Source organism: Schistocerca nitens, chromosome 1 (genome assembly GCF_023898315.1).
Source record: "Schistocerca nitens isolate TAMUIC-IGC-003100 chromosome 1, iqSchNite1.1, whole genome shotgun sequence".
NCBI classification, from domain to species: domain Eukaryota; kingdom Metazoa; phylum Arthropoda; class Insecta; order Orthoptera; family Acrididae; genus Schistocerca; species Schistocerca nitens.
In genome coordinates, this window is record NC_064614.1 from 1249127814 (window position 1) to 1249145407 (window position 17594).

Genomic DNA, 17594 nt, shown 5'->3' on the forward strand with positions numbered 1-17594 from the left:
GTTCGATTCACGGAGAGTAATTAAAACCACTGCTGACAAAGCCAAGAGAAACCAAGTGAATGCTTACGTAGAAAATAGGGAGCAGTTTTCTTGTTATTTCTTGCAGGTTAAATGCATCTGCCTGTAGGACGCTGGTGTCTTGTGATGGGCTACCCACATCATAGTTTGCAGCTGTTATTTTAAAGAACGTGACAGACACTTCAGCCAATAAAAACATCAACAGAGATAAAAAGAGTTCAGGTGAGAGAACCGCCAAACGTAATTCACTTTTAGATTAGTAGTTGGCAGGTCAGGTCGAATTTGCAAAAATCTCTTCTGAATCCGCATCATCGAATATTTTTTTCTGCCGAACTCACAAAGACTTAAAAGGATAGTACAATTCCATTTCACGATTTTAACATAACGGCGCCGGACAGTTAAACCGTTCCGAAGACTACAGGAAAGTATAGAGTGTTAGATTCAACAGGTGTCTCACGCGAACGAAAAAGAAAATTTTTATATAAAAAAATCAGCACAGGCAAGACCATGCCCCCGGACCCCGTCGATTAGGATCTTTATGCGACCACTGTCCTCACGCTGATACGCTGTGTCTTTCACCTCATGACATTCGTGCACAAATAAAACATACATCCAGACAGTAGATTATTTAATTCATTACGAAAACAAACTTTTTATAGTGTCGATCATCAGTCATCGGTTCGAAGAACGCTTGTGAAACAAATGACCTCATCAAACTCATATATTACACTACAGTTGATTCGGCGACAAATGTGACGACTTCAAGCCTGGTTTTCATAGAAGCAAGAACTTTGCGCCTTTTGAGTCACCGGGGATGGTCAACTCAAGTGTGATGCGCAATTGTTTGCCCAATATTTGGTGGTACTTTCCTATGAGACCTGACTGCTCAGGTCATCAGTAATTAGATTTTCACACTACTTAATGTAACTTAAACGAACTTACGCTAAGGGCAACACACACGCATGCCCGAGGAAACACTCGAATATCCGATGAGGCGAGCCGCGCGAACAGGGACAAGGGGCCCCAGACCGCGCGGCTACCCAACGCGGATTTGCCCAGGGAATGAAACGGCAAGCGCAATAACTATCGAGTCCACGCGTGCTGTCTGGGAAGACTGTTCAATGAAAGTGTTGGTAATTTAACTGAAGTGCTGATATAATGTGGAGTATTGATGGATCATGCGGACGGAAACGAAAGAAAACACCTTGCTTTGCTGAATGCTACACGCATAAGGGACGATGAAGAAGTGTATTACTTGCTCCAGACTTATGCGAAGACCAGGAAACCAGTTATCAATACATTTTTAACACTGCTTCAACTAACAGATTACGTTCCTCGACGCTGCAACTCACTCATAGCTTTTTAGCACCCTCTGTAGTTATTTTGCACACGAGCTTTACTCGAGTGGCAGCTACTGCTTCACTGAGACCCAGCGTAAGCATTAGACTCGCCCGGAAACAGTTGGTCAGTCACGCCTGACTTACAGCGCCGACGCTCTGCACACTGCGCTCCGTCTGAAGACACCTTCACTGTTTTGTTGCTGTCAAGACGACGACACACTACGCCGAGCGCATCACGTACCACGTGGTGCCAGATTCCCGCTCCTTGGGAAACCAGGCCTCATTCACGGCATGTTCATCGGCACGTCAACAGGCGGCAGTTCCTGTCTAACGTCGCTTCACGCCTCCACTTTGAGCCTTCTTACCGCTTCCAGACACTGTCATGGGTAAGGAGTGCCGCGGATGGTCACACCAGCGCCTGGTACCACATCTACTCAGTCTACACGATTAGAGCGTTATGTGAACCTATTACAATCTGCATGGAAACAGGACAAAACCCCGAAGACCACATAAAATATTTCACTCAATTTTCATTAATATACTGTCTCCGTCTTAAATCGTTTTCCCTCCATAGCGGTACATATGTTGTTTAATGTTAAGACTGTGGAAAAATGGCAAAATAGTCACAGACCTGAAACCACAATTAATATTTCCATTCTGGAATCTGCAAACGATGCCATGCATGTCTCCTTATGTAGACCTGTAACTTCACCTTCCCGTGTCGGGGATACTAGTAACGGTAGTGATGGATAGAATCAAACAGATTATACCAAAGAAGACAATTTAGTTTCACAGAAGAGGGACAAGTGATCTAAAAAGTGATTTAAAAAGGAAACGAAGTGATTGCATTATTCATAGATAACGCTGTAGCGCTCATCATCAACACATTTTACTATTACGACAAATACGCAGGTCTTCGACCATCAATGGACCTTCATCCGTGGTATGTGCTCCCGTAGCATTAACAACGAAATATCTTTTCTAACGCAAGAATTGCCACTCGTAAAAGAGAATTCTGAGCATAGGCCTTAGCAAAATACCATGCTAATTCGTTTTCTCCAGTACGGCGATGGCATCTGTGTTGGTGGTACAGAACAAACAGCGTTAGAGAATGAAGAGTATCTGACTTTGGCTAGGGTCAGTCTTAAGGGTCTCTGTTTTGAAATTGTTCTGGATGTATTGACTAGGATATCTGCAGCATTCGTGTACGAATCATCATCTTATTCATCGCACGATGATAAAAAACCATAAATTGTGTAAGAAATCTCATTCTCGCTTTTTATATGTGATTTATGGATCATGTCATGTGACACACAAAGGTCTGCTAAGCAGTAAAGTAGGCTACTAAGCGGTCGTCCGTGTGATTTGTTAGTACTCTTGACAATTAATTGTTTAACTTTTCCCAAATCAACTGTCAGGTGGAAATGGTTGTGGGATAGTGGTAGGTTTGTGATTTTATCCAAGTCGTAATTTTACAAAGATAAGCACACAAGTTACGAAGTGGTCATTCCACATACAACTGAACACCTGAAATACAAAGAGATAGACACAGATAGTGCGCTAAAAGGTCTAATCACGCTTTCGTATTGTGCCCTCATAGTGCCTTTCAAAACTGTTCAAATGCGTGTGAAATCTTATGGGACTTAACTGCTAAGGTCATCAGTCCCTAAGTTTACACACTACTTAACCTAAATTATCTCAAGGACAAACACACACACCCATGCCCGAGGAAGGACTCGAACCTCCGCCGGGACCAGCCGCACAGTCCGTAACTCCAGCGCCCAAGACCGCTCGGCTAATCCCGCGCGGCTACATAGTGCCTTTCACTGCGTGAAAGAAATTTTTCAAATGAAACTGCACTGGAGAGTGTCACAGTAATAGTGAAAGGGAGAAGAAGGAAAAGTTTCGCAATTTTTTAATACATTAACTGTACGGCCATTACCGGGACCATGTTGATACAAATACTATTAAAAAATTAAAAAGAAAAAAACAGAAATTAGAGGTGAAAGATAAAATTTCTTTCGTTTCTTAATTTGCTCTAAATAACATCGCACGTAAACATAACATAATAATTAAGCCAAGTTAAATATACTGATGTGAGACTGGGAACAAGTTACAACAATTGTGACTATGGAAAATTGTGGGCAGCTTAGAACATAACTTTGCAAGAGGCAATGGATTATTAATAGGAAATCTACATTAGTGTATGCATCCTAAAGGAAGAGGTAATACCAGTTTTAAGGAGAGAAAAATTCTGAAGCGGAATGAGAAACACTCATTTTGTAGACGGTATATTTGTAAAATGAGAACGACCAGTCAAAGAGTGGGGAATATTTTAGTTACAGAAGTTGTTTTTCAATAAAGGCACGAATACACACTGGAGTGCTAACTGAGGACGAAAGTAAGTTCCTCGTAATCTATTCCTACAAGTAATATAGCTCTATGAAACTTCGACCATACATAAAACGAACTGGTATGGTATAGTGCAGAAGGTAACTGAAAAAAAAAATATGCAATGCTTTAAACAGGAATGACTTCTAATCAAAGCCAAAAGTTACACAGAGGTATCTGCGATTTATGACGTTCCCATGGTCGTTACAAAGGGGATTGGAGGGGGGAGGGTCATGGTTCTTAATAAAGTGGGCGATCACCACGGACTACCGTAAAACCTCTGTAACTTGAGCCCATGCTGGCCACAATGTTGATAAGGCGTCCTCGCATTAGGGCGTTCCACCATGTTGGTACCACGCTGACTGCCTTATGCCAGCGGGATGTCTTCCAATAACTGCGGCAGTAGTAAATATCAGCTGCTCTAGATACCTGACTGTATTTAGATTCCCATCAATAAAACACGAGCCAATAACGCGGGTCTTGAAAAACGCGTACCAAACGTCGACGGACCAAAACTGTTGTTTTTATCCATTCTTGGAGTCAACGTGGAATTTCTTTTTTCAATTGGCGTTTCCAGAACTTTTTATAAAATTTGCAAAAGCAGGTCGTGAGTGCTTGTCACAATCTGGATGCTCTTCAGCCTACAACCGCACCTCTACTCTGATATTTTGACAGCATTTTCCATAAATGGCAATTACTTTTTCGACTGTCGTACATATTGTGAATGTCTGAATAGCCTTATGAGCAAGTTCTCTTATTGCTGCAATAGCAGAACACAGAATTATAGGCTTCAAGTTAACAGGTAAACAGAGGAGACATACCTGAGTTACGTGTTAGCTTACACTTAGTATAACAGGGCAGACGTTTGAAGAGCCTATTGTCCTGATATGAGGACCGTGGTTTGCGGTGCTGTCAGCTTTGATCATGTCTTATACATGTTAGGTCATTTAATTTCTCCTAGAAGCTCCTTACAAATGTCACAGAAAAAAAAATGTGTATATCTCCATTACAAAAACAAAGTCAATGTAGACGACTATAAAAGTTAAAAATCACTCGCGAACATCAGGAAATTCGCCATTTGTGCGCTATAACTTGGCGAAAACTGCACCTCAGTAATATACTGTTCCATTCTCCACCCAGTAAAGGGATTCAAAAGGATGTAAGTTTCAGTAATTATTTGAAGATTATAACGCTTGCTCAGGATATAGTTGCATAGAGAGCTGAAAACAGTTTTCGGACTGAAGACAACAACATATTTGGAGTGGCCTGACTTAGCCCCCTTACTCTGTATACCTACTGATCTGGTGTCATTTATCGGCAGTCTTTGCGATAGCTTACGAATTCGCTGAAGCCCGCGACATGGGTCTATTAAAACAAAAACCTAGCAAACTAACCACTAGATTCACAATTTTCTTTTCCACCAATGGATGGTACAACGTATCTGATAATGTCCACTCTCCGCTTAATTTTCGCATCAGCACCCTCAGATACAAGTCAATATTTAAGGTAAAGCAGAGGAAAGGGAACGGAGATTATAAGTTAACGTTCCGTCAACATCCAAGTCATTACAGACGTAGCACTCTCTCCAAACGGCCAAGGATGTGGTATGAACTTGCCGGTGTGTCTTTCAAAGGTACCATACTGGAAACCTCCATAAATGATTCAGGAATGTAGAACTGTGTATGGTCTGATCGGGGTTTGAACGCCACTCCTCTCGAATATGAGTAATGAATTAACAACGTATGCACTCCGCCCGGTCAGACTAGGTGTTTGACGTCTCCTGTATCTCTACACGCACAGATCCGAGGTGGACTCTGAGCCAGCAAAAGCAGTTTCTCCTGCATTCGACACGGATGCGAGGAGTTCTGAGCTGAGTACTCCTTATCCTCTGCTCAGTAAACAACGTGCTCCTCTGTACGGTGTTGATGCCACTGAAGAAGTCATGGGAATTGAAACGTATCTCACACAACGAGACTGGACATATCTGGGAGAACTATATACTTCACTCAAATTCTGTTGATTTATTAGTGTCAAATATCTGAATTGAACTGTAATATTTAGCTTTCTTCCGATATGTTATTTTTCTCTGAACATTGCTAAAACGGTAAAACTGTGAAGTTAGGAAGGACGAGAAAGAAATAAGTGGTAAGTTTGGGGGTTGGAGTCGTTCATTTAGAAGAAAATTGCTTGTGAGAGTTTGGAGACTTGCAGGAGTCCCGGTCCTTCACACTACTTCAGTTTGTCTCTGATGGTGTTTTAGCTGTTAAGCCATAACTAATTTAGCATCATGTACAACACACTTAAAAACAAGTCAGTTGATGAATTATAATGGTAAAGTTAAAGCGTTTTCGTTCTTCCAAGAGCACAACGTGAAACAGACCGCTATTTAGAATATGTTTTGTCTTCATTATTCTATAATATCCTTGAAAGTTGGAGAAACCTAACGTGGATGACTCAGCGATGAATCATCCATCCATCTTCCATGTAGCAGCACCGTGAAATTCCCTGCCTGCTGATTGGTTGTTGACTGCTGCTACTGTAGTCACATCCCACTGAGCAGCCGCTATTTTGTTTCCATGAGGCAAGTTTTCACTGGAAGTTTTACTGGTGTTCTCAAGCAAGTGCAGACAGTTCCTGACCCAGAACTACTGTCGATCGTTTTGCAGTACCAGTGCTAGTAATGTAATGACAGGAGTAATGCCTTAATTACTTGCACAGTAGCTACGTAATATTTTATACTTACTTGAACGCAACTGATGAACCACGTAATATTTGCCCAGTGAGTATAAATGCACCGCAACCTGAGATCACAGAGACAAGAGCGAAAAACCGAATTCGATCTTGCGAAACTGTTTCTCGGCAAAATTCTTAAAGTCTATTTTCGATTGCTAAATAAACGCCAAAGTGCCACATATTTACGTAAGTGATCTAGGAATAGAAAATTAACCAAAATCAGTCAGCAGCGGAGAATAATCTGCACTTAATAGGATACCTGTAAGATTCTAACTGAAATTGTGCGGGACAACTTGCTCCTTTTACTATGAATAAAATGTTCCGGGATATTATGCCGTGGCCCAATGGATTTCACCTGAAAACACGTTGAAAAACACCTCAGGAATTTCAGCAGGAAGGAGTGCGGCGTGAAACTGAACGACATTTGGATTCCGGTGCTGGAGAAGACGTGTACCCGTCTCACACCACTGGATGACAGCATGGCGTGTGAGACCGCCATACTTTAGTTGCGACGTACGAAGGGTTTCGCTTTTGTCTCTGAAAGGGAACGTCGATATCCACAATGACTAGTGCAGTGAATTCAGAATCAAATGCGTGATGAACGAAACAACGTGGCTTCGCAACAAGATCACTTTGCATACTTTGAAATGAATAATTAAATAAATAAGCACTTATGAAAAAGTAATCACTCAACCTCGTCACTCGATGTTTCCAGCACGTTAATCATTCAGAAAGCGCTTGTTGCGTACAAGTATGAAAAATAGTGCACTATTGGAAAGGTTATATGAGACGCACTTGGTTAACTTCTAATTACATCAGTACTGTCTTCATAATAGTTTAACTGCACCGGGACGTCATATTAACCAAAAGTTGAGCTGTTTGCTACTTCATTCACGAAAATGAATTTTACTTCATTTTGAATCTTATTGATTTTGGCAGAAAAACATTCTACGACGCGACTTCAGTACCGATTCCGCGAAAGCAGCCGGACTGCCCACCACCACGCTTCAGGTACTGAACTCCCTAAGATAATTGTCTCATCTGAGCACTTTTACCATTGTGGTACTGGTGCTAGCTTTTGCTATGGAAGGATCTGGCAAGTTATTTAGGGAGACAGCAACAAACTGACGTGTGGGCAGATTCTCAGAATAAACCTACTCTTGCAAACAAATGTAGTTCATCTGCAAGATATAATAGGAAAACTGATATCAATCCCACATATGTGCAATATTTTCTGTGCAAGCAGTCATCCGGATTTTCGTTAGTCATGTGTCGATGGAACTTTACGTCACCTGCCACAGAATACTTGACTCTGAAAACAGTATTTCTTTTATTGATAGTTACAAGAATGGGATTGCAAGTCCCTGATTGCAAGTCCACAGATTTTGTATCTACATCTACTGCGCGCGGCGTACGGCGCGCGGCGAAGGGTACATTGTACCGCTATTTGTCATTTACTTTCCTGTTCCACTCACAAACAGAGCGAGCGAAAAAATGACTGTATACCTTAGTACGAGCCCTAATTTCTCATCCCACCTTCGTTGACCTTACGCGTAATGTTTGTTGACAGCAATAGAATCGTTCTTCAGTCAGCTTAAAATGCCGATTCTCTCAATTTTGTGAATAATGTTCCTCGAAAAGAACGTCGCCTTCCCACCAGAGGTTCCCATTTGAATTCCCCGGACATCTCCGTAGTTCTTGCATGTTTTTCTAACCTACCGGTATAGAATCTAACAGACCACCTCTCAATTGCTTCGATGTACTTCTACAATCCGAGGCGGTGGGGATCCCAAACACACCAGCATTAGTGTTACATACCGTATCTCCTTTACAGATGACCCACATTTTCCTAAACTTCCCCTAATAAACGGAAGTCCGCCATTCCCCTTCCCTACTGCAATCCTTACATTTTCCTTCCATTTCGTACCGCTTTACTACCAGATATTTAATGTAAGCAGCTGTGTCAAGCAGCATACTGGTAACGTACTATTCTAATATTACGGGCTTATTTTCCCTACTCATCTGCAATAACTTCCGTTTTCGTACATTCATCACAACTGAAAATTTGGTTTAAATCATCTTGTACCCCCTACAGTCGCTCAATGACGACACCTTCCCGTACAACACACCGTCATCAAACCGCCACAGACAGCTGCTCACCCTGCACGTCATACCATTTATGTACTGTGTATACAGATAGTAAGAGCGGCCCTGTCTCACTCCTGTGAGGCACTCCTGGCGATAGTCTTGTCTCTGATGAACACTCGCCATCCAGGACAACGCACTAGGTTCTGTTACTTAAGATGTGTTAGAGCCATTCACTTATCTGGGGACCTTTCCTGTATGCTCTTATCTTGGTCTGCGGTGGGGCGCATTGTCAAGTGTTCTTCTAGAATCTAGGAATGTCGAATATGACTGCTGTCCTTCATCTGTGGTTCGCAGGATGTCATGTGAGAAAAGGGCAAGGTGAGTTTCGTAGGAGCGATGCTTTCTAAAGCAGTACTGATTTGTTGACCTAAGTTGTTCCGTTAGAATATAAAAAAATTCCTTGAAACGGAACCTGGCGGGTTATTTGTTTTCAACTCTTCTCTACTCCACGGCTGCCCGTTACTATGTCCTCTGTGCGGGAGTCAGCGTGATGGCCCAACGATGGCATGTTTTTAGTGTCCTCCTGCGTGAACGATTTCCGAATGCTAAAATTAATGGATGAGTCTTCGTTGCCAGCTCCCACTTGCACTTCCTTATCGGCTGGCGCGATCAGTTGTTTACAGATGACAGACAATGCGCCGACCAGCCGCATACCTGGCGCGCACACTGCGTGGCCCAGAACGCTTACTAAAAGAGATAACGAGGTGAGGTTGCCGCCGCAGCTAATGCGATGACTCATCTTTCGACACGTGTTACTTTCTGGAAACTGTTGCTGTGCAGGAATGGTGTAACTGGGAAGTGAATGTGTTTTGTCTGTTACGCATTGCACATTGAGCATGGTATTCTTCCACTCCTCGTGGAAGCCCGCACTAAATACTCAAGAAAGGTAGTTGCTGAAACGTATAGGTTGCGTTTCTAGTAGTTCCCCTGTATGCGTGTATGCTTCTTGAACATTTGATAATCTTGGTAAAAGAAGTCTACGTCTTTTATACTGTCATCAATTATTCCCTCTAAAATAAAGTTTCTAGTTACATTCCTATAGTGCAAAACTGTCTGTCGTACATTAATCAAGAGAGGAAAACATGCCGGCCGAAGTGGCCGAGCGGCTCTAGGCGTTACAGTCTGGAAACGCGCGACCGCTACGATCGCAGGTTCGAAACCTGCCTCGGGCATGGATGCGTGTGATGTCCTTAGGTTAGTTAGGTTTAAGTAGTTCTACGTTCTAGGGGACTGATGACCTCAGAAGTTAAGTCCCATAGTGCTCAGAGCCATTTGAACCATTTTTGTTTCTTTTTTTTTTTTTTTTTTTTTTTTGAGGAAAACATTTCTCTGTGCAGGAAAAACAATTCATTTTCACCAAAGTTAAATTGAAGCATATTTCCCATTGATTGGAATTTAGCCATGGGGCGGTAGAAGAAGAGAAGTGCTCTTTCGCCCTCTCGTGGTATTTTCGGCTTTTTTTTTTTTTTTGTTGAGAGAACGAGAAATTTTAAGAGTTTGTGGTAATATGTATGTGGAGGGAGGTAGCTTGATTACTAAACAGCATCATACACGCCATAATTAACTTCTGAGCACTGAATGCAAATTTAATCTGACTTTCAAATATACAAGCGGAATGTCACTTATGCACGAACTGGCTACTTGTGTCTCGTGTCGTTGTGATATGCTAAGGGAACAATTTCTTTGTCATTTCATTAGAGTATACGTATAGTATATTTTCTTAGTGATAAACATGTTATCATAGCTAAATTACACATCTAAATTCTATTCAAATTCTAGTAAACAATACAGTAGGTATTCTTTATAAATGTTACTAAGTTTCTACTTTTCGTTTAATACGTCTCGTCCAGTCTGATCTACTCGTTTTCTAGGAACCCGTAAAATTGTATTATTTTAGTAGAAAATTTCTTGGTTTACATTCACTTTTCGTGAAATACTGCTGAGAGTGACAAGGATTAACAACAACTCACATTCCAGTTTAATGCACATGGACGTTGGAGCAAAGAATTAGAGAAACACGAGCTGAAAATTTTAGCTCTCCAGGAGATTAGATGGAAGGTTACAGGATTAATCAAGATAAGCAATGGGCTTATCCTTTATGGGGACTGTGGTGAGCGCCATGAATTACATACTGGCATTCATGACATGACTCAGCAATGAAATCTGTGAAAGAGTTTAAATCCATTAACAACCAAAAGAGGAAATTGGTTAAGAAGGAATTTTTCGCTGTATTGGACTGCGTGCATAGCTCGTTGTCAAACCACAATGTTAAAATAGTACAGGGTTATTTTAACCCCAAACTGGCTCAAGAAGTCATGTATAAACCGGTGATTGGCAATACCAGACATCATAAAGAGAGCAGTGACAATGGCACGCATACGAGTAATTTCGCACTCGCCAATGAATATCTGCATCGTCGTTACATTGCTTCAGTATAAAAATGCATAAAGGAATATGTATGGTACCACATAGGCAAACCGTGTATCAGACAGACCATCTGTGTATCCAGAAGTGCTACACAAACAGCATCAATTGTACGTAAATGTATAGAGCAACATATTGTGACACTGATCTCTTCCTGGTGGTAAGTAAGATAGACTTTAAATTTTAAGGTGGGTGGAATAGCTAGGCAGACCTCATATTATGATATAAACAGATTGAAAGAGGGAGAGATTAAAAGAAAATCAGAGTCAACAGTGGCAGAAAACTTAAGTAAGTGAAAGGAAAAGGGCAGGAGACTGTGATATCAACCTGCGACTGGTCTCAGATTGAAGAAACAGTAGACAGGGAGAATCCTAAATTCTAGGGAAACGAAGGCTGTCACACAACGTGTGGTTCAGTTAAATCTGCCAGCAAAGCAGTGAAGACAGAAGGTTTGAGGGGAAGAAGTGGTTAGAAGATGTGAACGCTCAGGAGTTGAAACACAGGCATATCACAATAATGAAGGTAACGATAGCTATACGGACGCAGGAGGAACGGAAGCATCACAAGGAAGTGATAGTAGAAGAGTAATTTATCCATCACAGGACAAGACAAACGTACCAAAAAGTAAAGAAAGTGACGCAAAAATATAAGAAAAAAGAATCATTCGTTAAAGATACATAGAGGAAGATTCTCACGAATGAAACTGAAAAATGGTTCAAATGGCTCTGAGCACTATGCGACTCAACTGCTTAGGTCATCAGTCGCCTAGAACTTAGAACTAATTAAACCTAACTAACCTAAGGACATCACACACATCCGTGCCCGAGGCAGTATTCGAACCTGCGGCCGTAGCGGTCGCTCGGTACCAGACTGTAGCGCCTTTAACCGCACGGCCACTCCGGCCGGCCAATGAAACTGAAACAGAATATCGATTGGTAGATCTCTTCGCAATATTACTTAACTGTGATGATCCCATGACAGCGAAGTAGAGATCTTCAACGAAGAATAAATAAGGCAAATAATAATAAAAAACCAAAGAGCATTAAGTCTTTCGGTGAATTGCGGGAGAGCTAATAAATAATGGGGCACTTGTAGTGACAAAAATAATTAACAACTTACTAAAGAATGTTTGGGAATGTGGGAGTTTGTCTGACGACTCTAAACTGGCCACAATCTGCCCTGGTATGAGGTAATTATTGAGGGATTGCATTCCTTAACGTAAGCTACAAAATTCTATCTGTGTCTACTGGAGACAATCATCCCAATTGCAGAAGCAATTATGTGGAAGCAGCATTGTGGTTTCAGAAGGAACAGATCAACTACAGACCAGATTTTCGTGTTCAGACATTTAACGGAGAAATTTTGGAAACACATTGATATGCACATGGTTTCAAATGGCTCTGAGCACTATGGGACTCAACTGCTGTGGTTATCAGTCCCCTAGAACTTAGAACTACTTAAACCTAACTAACCTAAGGACATCACACACATCCATGCCCGAGGCAGGATTCGAACCTGCGACCGTAGCAGTCCCACGGTTCCGGACTGCGCGCCTAGAACCGCGAGACCACCGCGGCCGGCTTCACATGGTTTTTTTTTGACTTAATAAAAAGCTTATGACAACATACGTAGAGGCACAATAACCTCTGTCTTGAAAGAATTTCAGTTTCCACAATAGTTTATGTCTAGTCTAGTACAGATGTGTTTAGCGGAAACCTTTTGCAGAGTAAGGATCGTTACAGGAATGTCGGAGCATTTTGATCTCAGAACTGGTTTTGGACAGGGAGAAGCATTAGCTCCAACACTTTTTAGTTTAATTTTAGAAAAGGTAGACAGAGAATTCCAAGCATTAAACCAAGCAAAAATAAAACTAGGTCATAACACAATATACCGGACTCCATATTTGGACGAAGTTGTTCTAATAAATAGTAGCCACAGAGACTTGCGACGCCTGACAACTTCTTACAGAAATATTGCAAGTAAAACAGGGCTACAAGTTAATGAGGACAAAACTGAGTACATGGCCATGTGTAAGGTAGTCGATGATGGTACCCTACTGACAGATGAAGAATTCACTTTTAAAAGAATAGACATATTTAAAGATTTGGGAGGGATTTTTGGCGTGCAGACAGAAGAGAAACTGAGGGTACGGCAACGATCGCAGTGCCAAACAGAGCATATTTTGGCTTACGGAACGTGCTGTGCAGTAGAGCTGTTTCGAGAATTTTTGAAATCCGACTTCACCGGAGTGTAATTACTCCCTGAAGCTCCGTGTGGCTGTGAAACTTTTAGTCTCCTTAAAGGAACACAAATGAACATAAGCTGCTGGTCTTTTAAAAAAGATATTAAGAATATATTTGGCCCGAAGAGGGACACACGGTCGCAGGAATGGATGATACTAAAAAAACCAGGAACTGGCAGACCTATACTCAAAAGCTAATGTGCGAAGGATGAAGGAAATAAGACGGATGTGGTCTGGACGCCTAGTTAGATGAAGAGGAAAGACTACTGCGGGTATCATCCTCAGAATCCGTGGAGGGTAGAAGTAGCGGAGGATGGTCGCGGATAGAAGGTTGATATTAGCAGTTAGTTGCTAGATGCATATTATAAAATTATTAAACTTTATGATTATTAGTTTATTATGACCCCCCATGAACCATGGACGTTGCTGTTGGTGGGGAGGCTTGCGTGCCTCAGCGATACAGATAGCCGTACCGTAGGTGTAACCACAACGGAGGGGTATCTGTTGAGAGGCCAGACAAACGTGTGGTTCCTGAAGAGGGGCAGCAGCCTTTTCAGTAGTTGCAAGGGCAACAGTCTGGATGATTGACTTATCTGGCCTTGTAACAATAACCAAAACGGCCTTACTGTGCTGGTACTGCGAACGGCTGAAAGCAAGGGGAAACTACAGCCGAAATTTTTCCCGAGGACATGCAGCTTTACTGTATGATTAAATGATGATGGCGTCCTCTTGGGTAAAATATTCCTGAGTTAAAATAGTCCCCCATTCGGATCTCCGGGCGGGGACTACTCAAGAGGACGTCGTTATCAGGAGAAAGAAAACTGGCGTTCTAAGGGTCGGAGCATGGAATGTCAGATCCCTTAATCTGACAGGTAGGTTAGAAAATTTAAAAAGGGAAATGGATAGGTTAAAGTTAGATATAGTGGGAATTAGTGAAGTTCGGTGGCAGGAGGAACAAGACTTCTGGTCAGGTGACTACAGGGTTATAAACACAAAATCAAATAGAGGTAATGCAGGAGTAGGTTTAATAATGAATACGAACATAGGAATGCGGGTAAGCTACTAAAAAAACATTGTGAACGCATTATTGTGGCCAAGATAGGTACGAAGCCCACACCTACTACAGTAGTACAAGTTTATATGCCACATAGCTCTGCAGATGACGAAGAAATTGAAGAAATGTATGATGAAATAGAAGAAATTATTCAGATAGTGAAGGGAGACGAAAATTTAATAGTCATGGGTGACTGGAATTCGAGTGTAGGAAAAGGGACAGAAGGAACATAGTAGGTGAATATGGATTGGAGGTGAGAAATGAAAGAGGAAGCCGCCTGGTAGAATTTTGCACAGAGCATAACTTAATCATAGCTAACACTTTGTTTAAGAATCATGAAAGAAGGTTGTATACATGGAAGAACCCTGGAGATACTAAAAGGTATCAGATAGATTATATAATTGTAAGACAGAGATTTAGGAACCAGGTTTTAAATTGTAAGACATTTCCAGGGGGAGATGTGGACTCTGACCACAATCTATTGGTTATGACCTGTAGATTAAAACTGAAGAAACTGCAAAAAGGTGGGAATTTAATGAGATGGGACCTGGATAAACTGAAAGAACCAGAGGTTGTACAGAGTTGCAGGGAGAGCATAAGGGAACAATTGACAGGAATGGGGGAAAGAAATACAGTAGAAGAAGAATGGGTAGCTTTGAAGGATGAAGTAGTGAAGGCAGCAGAGGATCAAGTAGGTAAAAAGACGAGGTCTAGTAGAAATACTTGGGTAACAGAAGAAGTATTGAATTTAATTGATGAAAGGAGAAAATATAAAAATGCAGAAAATGAAGCAGGCAAAAAGGAATACAAACGTCTCAAAAATGAGATCGACAGGAAGTGCAAAATGGCTAAGCAGGGATGGCTAGAGGACCAATGTAAGGATGTAGGGGCTTATCTCACTAGGGGTAAGATAGATACTGCCTACAGGAAAATTAAAGAGACCTTTGGAGATAAGAGAACGACTCACATGAATATCAAGAGCTCAGATGGAAACCCAGTTCTAAGCAAGGAAGGGAAAGCAGAAAGGTGGAAGGAGTATATAGAGGGTCTATACAAGGGCGATGTACTTGAGGACAATATTATGGACATGGAAGAGAATGTAGATGAAGATGAATTGGGAGATACGATACTGCGTGAAGAGTTTGACAGAGCACTGAAAGACCTGAGTCGAAACAAGGCCCCCGGAGTAGACAACATTCCATTGGAACTAATGACGGCCTTGGGAGAGCCAGTCCTGACAAAACTCTACCATCTGGTGAGCAAGATGTATGAAACAGGCGAAATACACTCAGACTTCAAGAAGAATATAATAATTCCAATCCCAAAGAAAGCAGGTGTTGACAGATGTGAAAATTACCGAACTATCAGTTTAATAAGTCACAGCTGCAAAATACTAACACGAATTCTTTACAGACGAATGGAAAAACTAGTAGAAGCCAACCTCGGGGAAGATCAGTTTGGATTCCGTAGAAACACAGGAACACGTGAGGCAATACTGACCTTACGACTTATCTTAGAAGAAAGATTAAGGAAAGGCAAACCTACGTTTCTAGCATTTGTAGACTTAGATAAAGCTTTTGACAATGTTGACTGGAATACTCTCTTTCAAATTCTAAAGGTGGCAGGGTAAAATACTGGGAGCGAAAGGCTATTTACAATTTGTACAGAAACCAGATGGCAGTTATAAGAGTCGAGGGACATGAAAGGGAAGCAGTGGTTGGGAAGGGAGTAAGACAGGGTTGTAGCCTCTCCCCGATGTTATTCAATCTGTATATTGAGCAAGCAGTAAAGGAAACAAAACAAAAATTCGGAGTAGGTATTAAAATCCATGGAGAAGAAATAAAAACTTTGAGGTTCGCCGATGACATTGTAATTCTGTCAGAGACAGCAAAGGACTTGGAAGAGCAGTTGAATGGAATGGACTGTGTCTTGAAAGGAGGATATAAGATGAACATCAACAAAAGCAAAACGAGGATAATGGAATGTAGTCGAATTAAGTCGGGTGATGCTGATGGAATTAGATTAGGAAATGAGACACTTAAAGTAGTAAAGGAGTTTTGCTATTTGGGGAGCAAAATAACTGATGATGGTCGAAGTTGAGAGGATATAAAATGTAGACTGGCAAGAAGAAGAGAAATTTGTTAATATCGAGTATAGATTTAAGTCTGAGGAAGTCATTTCTGAAAGTATTTGTATGGAGTGTAGCCATGTATGGAAGTGAAATATGGACGATAAATAGTTTGGACAAGAAGAGAATAGAAGCTTTAGATATGTGGTGCTACAGACGAATGCTGAAGATTAGATGGGTAGATCACATAACTAATGAGGAAGTACTGAATAGGATTGGGGAGAAGAGAAGTTTGTGGCACAACTTTACCAGAAGACGGGATCGGTTGGTAGGACATGTTCTGAGGCATCAAGGGATCACCAATTTAGTATTGGAGGGCAGCGTGGAGGGTAAAAATCGTAGAGGGAGACCAAGAGATGAATACACTAAGCAGATTCAGAAGGATGTAGGTTGCAGTAGGTACTGGGAGATGAAGAAGCTTGCACAGGATGGAGTAGCATGGAGAGCTGCATCAAACCAGTCTCAGGGCTGAAGACCACAACAACAACAACAACAACAAAGAAATATGACTGAGAACAGCGATCCGCAAAAATACCTCAGTTCTGGCCAAATGCGTCCGCTGGACCACTGTCTGACGATAACCGCCCTGGCCGGACAATGTGCTGTCAACGAGTCCCACGAACTTAGTGCAGCGATTCTCAACCGGTAGGGCGCACTCCGCAAAATGGTGTGAGTGCCTCAAGAGAAGAAAAAGTATAAACTACAAAACTAATTAACTTATTAAAAGGAAAGAAAAGCAAAATGCACGAACACGGAGAAAAAAGGAAATTCAGATTTACATTGGCCCAAAAAGTGGGCTCAAAATTCTCTAGCGTGAGAACATAATAGCAATTTAGCGCTCGTCAAATCTCTCGGTATTATCACTGCACCATGTATTTAATAATTAATATTTGTAAGTAGGCTGTTTAGGTTTTTATGCTTGTAACGCCACGTGGCGCTCTGTATGAAAAATCACTGTGCTGTGGGCAGTCTGTGGTTGGTTTGCATTGTTGGAATATTCGCTATTGTAGTTTTGGGCAGTTGGATGTGAACAGCGCGTAGCGTTGTGCTGTTGGAGGTGAGCCGCCGGCAGTGGTGGTTGAGGGGAGAGAGATGGCTGAGTTTTGAGAGCGGACG